Raw genomic sequence first — 9635 nt, 5'->3', positions numbered from 1 at the left:
GAATTGAGGATTGAGGATTGAGGATTGAGGATTGAGGACTGAGGATTGAAGATTGTGTATTGAGGATGAATTTTGTGGATTGAGGATTGAGGATCGAGGATGGAGAATGAGGACTGAGTGTTGAGGGCAGAGTGATGAGAATTGATGTTTGTGGATAGAGATTTGAAGATTGTAGATTTAGTATTGAGTATTGAAAACTGTGAATTGAGGATACTCTATTGAGGATTGAGGATTGACAACTGATTGTTGAGGACTGAGGGCTGAAGGTTGAGGATTCAGGATTGAGGATTCAGAACTGAGGTTTGAGGACTGAGGATAGAGGATTGAAGATTGAGTATTGAGGATTGAAGGTTGAGGATTGAGGATTGAGGATTGAGGATTGAGGATTGAGGATTGTGGATTGAGGATTTAGGACTGAGGATTGAGGATTGAGGATTGAGCATTGAGGATTGAGGACTGAGGATTGAAGATTGTGTATTGAGGATTGAAGTTTGTGGATTGAGGATTGAGGATCGAGGATGGAGAATGAGGACTGAGTGTTGAGGGCTGAGTGATGAGAATTGATGTTTGTGGATAGAGATTTGAAGATTGTAGATTTAGTATTGAGTATTGAAAACTGTGAATTGAGGATACTCTATTGAGGATTGAGGATTGACAACTGATTGTTGAGGACTGAGGGCTGAAGGTTGAGGATTCAGGATTGAGGATTCAGAACTGAGGTTTGAGGACTGAGGATAGAGGATTGAAGATTGAGTATTGAGGATTGAAGGTTGAGGATTGAGGATTGAGGATTGAGGATTGAGGATTGAGGATTGTGGATTGAGGATTTAGGACTCAGGATTGAGGATTGAGGATTGAGCATTGAGGATTGAAGATAAGAGTATTCATGACTGAGGTTTGGGGATTGAGGATTGAGGATTGAGGATTGAGGATTGATGATTGAGTATTGAGGATTGAAGATTGAGAACTGAGGATTGAGGATTGAGGATGGAGTATTGAGGATTGAAGATTGTGGTTAGAAGATTGCGTATTGATGATTGACGATTGAGGATTGAGGATTGAGGACGAGGACTCACGGTTGAGGATTGAGGTTTGAGGATTGTGGATTGAGGATTTAGGACTGAGGATTGAGGATTGAGGATTGAGCATTCAGGATTGAAGATTGAGTATTCATGACTGAGGATTGAGGATTGAGGATTGAGGATTGAGGATTGAGGATTAATGATTGAGTATTGAGGATTGAATATTGAGGATTGAGGATTGAGGACTGAGGATGGAGGATTGAGGATTGAGGATTGAGGATTGTGGATTGATGATTTGGGACTGAGGATTGAGGATTGAGGATTGAGCATTGAGGATTGAAGATTGAGTATTCATGACTGAGGTTTGAGGATTGAGGATTGAGGATTGAGGATTGAGGATTGAAGATTGAGTATTGAGGACTGAAGATTGAGGATTGGGGATTGAGGATTGAGGATTGAGTATTGAGGGTTGAAGCTTGAGGATTGAGAATTGAGAATTGAGGATTGAGGATTGAGGATTCAAGATTGGGTATTGAGGACTGAGGACTGAGGGTTGAGGATTGAGAGTTGAGGATTGAGGATTGAGGATTGAAGATAGAGGATTGGGTATTGAGGATTGAAGAATGAGGATTGAGGATTGAGGATTGAGGATTGAGGATTGAAGATTCGGTATTGAGGATTGAAGACTGACGATTGAGGATTGAGGATTGAGGATTGAGGATTGAGGATTGAGGATTGTAGATGGAGTATCGAGGATTGAAAGTTGAAGTTTGAGGATTCAGGATTGAGGATTGAGGATTGAGGATTGAGTATTGAGGTTGATGGCTGAGGGTTTAGGATTGACGTTTGAGTATTGAATCCTGAGAATTCAGGATATCCTGCTGAGTATTGAGAATTGAGGATTGATGGTTTAGTATTGAGGATTGAGGATTGGTGATTGAGGATTGAGGATTGAGGATTGAGGATTGAGGATTGAGGATTGAGGATTGAGGATTGAGGATTGAGGATGGAAGATTCAGTATTGAGGATTGAAGATTGAGGATTGAGGATTGAGGATTGAGGGTTGAGGATTGAGGGTTGAGGATTGAGCATTGAGGATTGAGGATTGAGGATTGAAGGTTGAGTATTGAGGATTGAAGATTGAGGATTGAGGATTGAGGTTTGAGGATTGAGGATTGAGGATTGAGGATTGAAGGTTGAGGATTGAGGATTGAGGATTGAGGATTGAGGATGAGGGCTGAGGGTTGAGGATTGAGGTTTGAGGACTGAGGACTGAGGACTGAGGGTTGAGGATTGAGAATTGAGGATTGAGGACTGAGGTTTGAAGATTGAGGATTGGGTATTGAGGATTGAAGAATGAGGATTGAGGATTGAGGAATGGTGATTGAGTATTGAAGATTGAGTATTGAGGATTGAAAGCTGACGATTGGGGATTGAGGATTGAGGATTGAGAATTGAGGATTGAGGATTGTTGATGGGGTATCGAGGATTGAAAGTTGAAGATTGAGGATTGAGGATTGAGGATTGAGGATTGAGGATTGAGTATTGAGGATGAGGGCTGAGGGATGAGGATTGACGTTTGAGTATTGAACCCTGAGAATTCAGGGATATCCTGTTGAGTATTGAGAATTGAGGATTGATGGTTGAGTATTGAGGATTGAGGATTGAGGATTGAGTATTGAGCATTGAAGATTGAGGATTGATGATTGAGGATTGAGGATTGAGGATTGAGGATTGAGGATTGAGGATTCAAGATTGAGTATTGAGGACTGAAGAATGAGGATTGAGGATTGAGGATTGAGGATTGAGGATTGAGGATTGAAGATTGAGGATTGGGGACTGAGGATTGAAGATTGAGGATTGAGGTTTGAGGACTGAGGACTGAGGGTTGAGGATTGAGAGTTGAGGATTGAGGATTGAGGATTGAAGATTGAGGATTGATGATTGAGGATTGAGGATTGAGGATTGAGGATTGAGGATTGAGGATTCAAGATTGAGTATTGAGGACTGAAGAATGAGGATTGAGGATTGAGGATTGAGGATTGATGATTGAGGATTGAGGATTGAGGATTGAGGATTGAGGATCGAGGATTCAAGATTGAGTATTGAGGACTGAAGAATGAGGATTGAGGATTGAGGATTGAGGATTGAGAATTGAGGATTGAGGATTGAAGATTGAGTATTGAGGATTGAAGACTGAGGATTGAGGATTGAGGATTGAGGATTGAGGATTTAGGATTGAGGATTGAAGATTGAGTATTGAGAATTGAGAATGGATGGTTGAGTATTGAGGATTCAGAACTGAGGTTTGAGGACTGAGGATACAGGATTGAAGATTGAGTATTGAGGATTGAAGGTTGAGGATTGAGGATTGAGGATTGAGGATTGAGGATTGAGGATTGTGGATTGAGGATTTAGGACTGAGGATTGAGGATTGAGGATTGAGCATTGAGGATTGAGGACTGAGGATTGAAGATTGTGTATTGAGGATTGAAGTTTGTGGATTGAGGATTGAGGATCGAGGATGGAGAATGAGGACTGAGTGTTGAGGGCTGAGTGATGAGAATTGATGTTTGTGGATAGAGATTTGAAGATTGTAGATTTAGTATTGAGTATTGAAAACTGTGAATTGAGGATACTCTATTGAGGATTGAGGATTGACAACTGATTGTTGAGGACTGAGGGCTGAAGGTTGAGGATTCAGGATTGAGGATTCAGAACTGAGGTTTGAGGACTGAGGATAGAGGATTGAAGATTGAGTATTGAGGATTGAAGGTTGAGGATTGAGGATTGAGGATTGAGGATTGAGAATTGAGGTTTGTGGATTGAGGATTTAGGACTCAGGATTGAGGATTGAGTATTGAGCATTGAGGATTGAAGATAAGAGTATTCATGACTGAGGTTTGGGGATTGAGGATTGAGGATTGAGGATTGAGGATTGATGATTGAGTATTGAGTATTGAAGATTGAGAACTGAGGATTGAGGATTGAGGATGGAGTATTGAGGATTGAAGATTGTGGTTTGAAGATTGCGTATTGATGATTGACGATTGAGGATTGAGGATTGAGGACGAGGACTCACGGCTGAGGATTGAGGTTTGAGGATTGTGGATTGAGGATTTAGGACTGAGGATTGAGGATTGAGGATTGAGCATTGAGGATTGAAGATTGAGTATTCATGACTGAGGATTGAGGATTGAGGATTGAGGATTGAGGATTGAGGATTAATGATTGAGTATTGAGGATTGAATATTGAGGATTGAGGATTGAGGACTGAGGATGGAGGATTGAGGATTGAGGATTGAGGATTGTGGATTGAGGATTTGGGACTGAGGATTGAGGATTGAGGATTGAGCATTGAGGATTGAAGATTGAGTATTCATGACTGAGGTTTGAGGATTGAGGATTGAGGATTGAGGATTGAGGATTGAAGATTGAGTATTGAGGACTGAAGATTGAGGATTGGGGATTGAGGATTGAGGATTGAGTATTGAGGATTGAAGATTGAGGATTGAGGATTGAGAATTGAGGATTGAGGATTGAGGATTCAAGATTGGGTATTGAGGACTGAGGACTGAGGGTTGAGGATTGAGAGTTGAGGATTGAGGATTGAGGATTGAAGATAGAGGATTGGGTATTGAGGATTGAAGAATGAGGATTGAGGATTGAGGATTGAGGATTGAGGATTGAAGATTCAGTATTGAGGATTGAAGACTGACGATTGAGGATTGAGGATTGAGGATTGAGGATTGAGGATTGAGGATTGTAGATGGAGTATCGAGGATTGAAAGTTGAAGGTTGAGGATTGAGGATTGAGGATTGAGGATTGAGGATTGAGTATTGAGGTTGATGGCTGAGGGTTTAGGATTGACGTTTGAGTATTGAATCCTGAGAATTCAGGATATCCTGCTGAGTATTGAGAATTGAGGATTGATGGTTTAGTATTGAGGATTGAGGATTGGTGATTGAGGATTGAGGATTGAGGATTGAGGATTGAGGATTGAGGATTGAGGATTGAGGATTGAGGATGGAAGATTCAGTATTGAGGATTGAAGATTGAGGATTGAGGATTGAGGATTGAGGGTTCAGGATTGAGGGTTGAGGATTGAGCATTGAGGATTGAGGATTGAGGATTGAAGGTTGAGTATTGAGGATTGAAGATTGAGGATTGAGGATTGAGGTTTGAGGATTGAGGATTGAGGATTGAGGATTGAAGATTGAGGATTGAGGATTGAGGATTGAGGATTGAGGATGAGGGCTGAGGGTTGAGGATTGAGGTTTGAGGACTGAGGACTGAGGGTTGAGGATTGAGAATTGAGGATTGAGGACTGAGGTTTGAAGATTGAGGATTGGGTATTGAGGATTGAAGAATGAGGATTGAGGATTGAGGAATGGGGATTGAGTATTGAAGATTGAGTATTGAGGATTGAAAGCTGACGATTGGGGATTGAGGATTGAGGATTGAGAATTGAGGATTGAGGATTGTAGATGGGGTATCGAGGATTGAAAGTTGAAGATTGAGGATTGAGGATTGAGGATTGAGGATTGAGGATTGAGTATTGAGGATGAGGGCTGAGGGATGAGGATTGACGTTTGCGTATTGAATCCTGAGAATTCAGGATATCCTGTTGAGTATTGAGAATTGAGGATTGATGGTTGAGTATTGAGGATTGAGGATTGAGGATTGAGTATTGAGCATTGAAGATTGAGGATTGATGATTGTGGGTTGAGGATTGAGGATTGAGGATTGAGGATTGAGGGTTGATGATTGAGTAGTGAGTATTGAAGATTGAGGATTGGGGATTGAGGATTGTGGATTGAGCATTGAGGATTGAGGATTGAGGATTGGGGATTGAATATTGAGGTTTGGGGACTGAGGATTGAAGATTGAGGATTGAGGACTGAGGATTGACGATTGAAGATTGAGTTTTTAGGATCGAAGATTGAGGATTGAGGATTGAGGATTGAGGATTGAGTATTGAGTATTGAAGATTGAGGATTGATGATTGAGGATTGAGGATTGAGGATTGAGGATTGAGGATTGAGGATTCAAGATTGAGTATTGAGGACTGAAGTATGAGGATTGAGGATTGAGGATTGAGGATTGAGGATTGAGGATTGAAGATTGAGGATTGGGGACTGAGGATTGAAGATTGAGAATTGAGGATTGAGGATTGAGGATTGAGGATTGAGGATTGAGGATTGAGGATTGAGGATATTCTATTGAGGATTGAGGATTAACAATTGATTGTCGAGGGCTGAGGGCTGAAGACTGAGGATTCAGGATTGAGGATTCGGGTTTGAGGTTTGAGGACTGAGGATTGAGGGTTGAGGATTGAGGATTGAGGATTGACGGTTGAGGATTGAGGATTGAGGATGGAGGATTGAAGAGAGAGGACTGAGTGCTGATGATTGAGTGTTGAGATTTGATGTTTGAGGATTGAGATTTGATTATTGTATATTGTGGTTTGAGTATTGAACCATGAGATTTCAGGATATTCTATTGAGTATTGAGAATCGAGGATTGATGGTGGAGTATTGAGGATTGATGGTAGAGGGTTGTGTGCTGAATATTGAGGATTGAGGATTGAGGATTGAGGATAGAGGATTGAGGATTGAGGATTGAGTATTGATGATTGATTATTGAGGGTGGAGGATTGAGGACGAGGACTGACGGTTGAGGGTTGAGGTTTGAGGATTCAGGATTGAGGATTGAGGACTGAGGATTGAGGATTTGGATTGAGCATTGAGAATTGAAGGTAGAGGACTGCGGATTGAGGATTGAAGATTGAGGATTAAGGATTGGGGATTGGGGATTGAGGATCTGGGGTTGGAGATTGATTATTGAGGATTGAATATTCAGGATTGAGGATTGAGGATTGAGGATTGAGAACTGAGGATGAGGACTGAGGGTTGAGGATTGAGGTTTGAGGAACGAGGATTGAGGATTGTGGATTGAGGACTGCGGATTGACGATTGAGTATTGAATATTGAGGGTTGATGACTGAGGATTGAGGATTGAAGATTGAGGATTGAGGATTGAGGATTGATGGTTGAGTATTGAGGATTGATGGTTGAGTGTTGTGTGCTGAATATTGCGGATTGAGGATTGAGGATTGAGGATTGAGTATTGAGGATTGAAGATTGAGTATTGATGATTGAGTATTGAGGGTCGAGGATTGTGGACGAGGACTGACGGTCGGGGATTGAGGTTTGAGGATTGAGGATTGACGATTGAGGACTGAGGATTGAGGATTTTGGATTGAGCATTGAGAATTGAAGATAGAGGACTGAGGATTGTGGGTTGAAGGTTGAGGATTAAGGATTGGGGATTGTGGATTGAGGATCTGGGATTGGAGATTGATTATTGAGGATTGAATATTCAGGATTGAGGATTGAGGATTAAGGATTGAGAACTGAGGATGAGGACTGAGGGTTGAGGATTGAGGTTTGAGGAACGAGGATTGAGGATTGTGGATTGAGGACTGCGGATTGACGATTGAGAATTGAATATTGAGGATTGATGACTGAGGATTGAGGATTGAGGATTGAGGATTGAGGATTGACGATTGAAGATTGAAGATTGAGTATTGAGGATTGAAGATTGAGGATTGAGGATTGAGGATCGAGAATGGAGGATGAGGGCTGAGGGTTGAGTGTTGAGGTTTGAGTACTGAATCCTGCCAATTCAAGATTTTCTACTGAGTATTGAGAATTGAAGATTGATGGTAGGGTATTGAGGATTGAGGATTGAGGATTGACGATTGAGTATTCAAGATTGAGGATTGATGATTGAGAATTGAGGATTGAGGATTGAGGATTGAGGATTGAGGATTGAAGATTGACGATTGAGGATTGAGGATTGAGGATTGAGAATTGAGTATTGTGGATTGAAGATTGAGTATTCATGATTGAAGGTTGAGGATTGAGGATTGAGGATTGAGGATTGAGGATTGAGGATTGAAGATTGAGTATTGAGAATTGAGGATGGATGGTTGTGTATTGAGGATTCAGAATTGAGGATTGAGGATTGAGTATTGAGGATTGAGGATTGATGATTGAGGATTGAGGATTGAGGATTAAGGATTGAGGATTGAGGATTGAGGATTGAAGGTTAAGTATTGAGGACTAAAGATTGAGGATTGGGGATTGAGGATTGAGGATTGAGTATTGAGTATTGAATATTGAGGATTGAGGATTGAGGACTGAGGATGGAGGATTGAGGATTGAGGATTGAGGATTGTGGATTGAGGATTTGGGACTGAGGATTGAGGATTGAGGATTGAGCATTGAGGATTGAAGATTGAGTATTCATGACTGAGGTTTGAGGATTGAGGATTGAGGATTGAGGATTGAGGATTGAAGATTGAGTATTGAGGACTGAAGATTGAGGATTGGGGATTGAGGATTGAGGATTGAGTATTGAGGATTGAAGATTGAGGATTGAGGATTGAGAATTGAGGATTGAGGATTGAGGATTCAAGATTGGGTATTGAGGACTGAGGACTGAGGGTTGAGGATTGAGAGTTGAGGATTGAGGATTGAGGATTGAAGATAGAGGATTGGGTATTGAGGATTGAAGAATGAGGATTGAGGATTGAGGATTGAGGATTGAGGATTGAAGATTCAGTATTGAGGATTGAAGACTGACGATTGAGGATTGAGGATTGAGGATTGAGGATTGAGGATTGAGGATTGTAGATGGAGTATCGAGGATTGAAAGTTGAAGGTTGAGGATTGAGGATTGAGGATTGAGGATTGAGGATTGAGTATTGAGGTTGATGGCTGAGGGTTTAGGATTGACGTTTGAGTATTGAATCCTGAGAATTCAGGATATCCTGCTGAGTATTGAGAATTGAGGATTGATGGTTTAGTATTGAGGATTGAGGATTGGTGATTGAGGATTGAGGATTGAGGATTGAGGATTGAGGATTGAGGATTGAGGATTGAGGATTGAGGATGGAAGATTCAGTATTGAGGATTGAAGATTGAGGATTGAGGATTGAGGATTGAGGGTTCAGGATTGAGGGTTGAGGATTGAGCATTGAGGATTGAGGATTGAGGATTGAAGGTTGAGTATTGAGGATTGAAGATTGAGGATTGAGGATTGAGGTTTGAGGATTGAGGATTGAGGATTGAGGATTGAGGATGAGGGCTGAGGGTTGAGGATTGAGGTTTGAGGACTGAGGACTGAGGGTTGAGGATTGAGAATTGAGGATTGAGGACTGAGGTTTGAAGATTGAGGATTGGGTATTGAGGATTGAAGAATGAGGATTGAGGATTGAGGAATGGGGATTGAGTATTGAAGATTGAGTATTGAGGATTGAAAGCTGACGATTGGGGATTGAGGATTGAGGATTGAGAATTGAGGATTGAGGATTGTAGATGGGGTATCGAGGATTGAAAGTTGAAGATTGAGGATTGAGGATTGAGGATTGAGGATTGAGGATTGAGTATTGAGGATGAGGGCTGAGGGATGAGGATTGACGTTTGAGTATTGAATCCTGAGAATTCAGGATATCCTGTTGAGTATTGAGAATTGAGGATTGATGGTTGAGTATTGAGGATTGAGGATTGAGGATTGAGTATTGAGCATTGAAGATTGAGGATTGA

Source organism: Calliopsis andreniformis, unplaced genomic scaffold, assembly GCF_051401765.1.
Source record: "Calliopsis andreniformis isolate RMS-2024a unplaced genomic scaffold, iyCalAndr_principal scaffold0041, whole genome shotgun sequence".
In the NCBI taxonomy this organism is placed as follows: Eukaryota; Metazoa; Arthropoda; class Insecta; order Hymenoptera; family Andrenidae; genus Calliopsis; species Calliopsis andreniformis.
The sequence above is the reverse complement of the archived record's forward strand: the minus strand, read 5'-3'. Positions refer to the sequence as shown.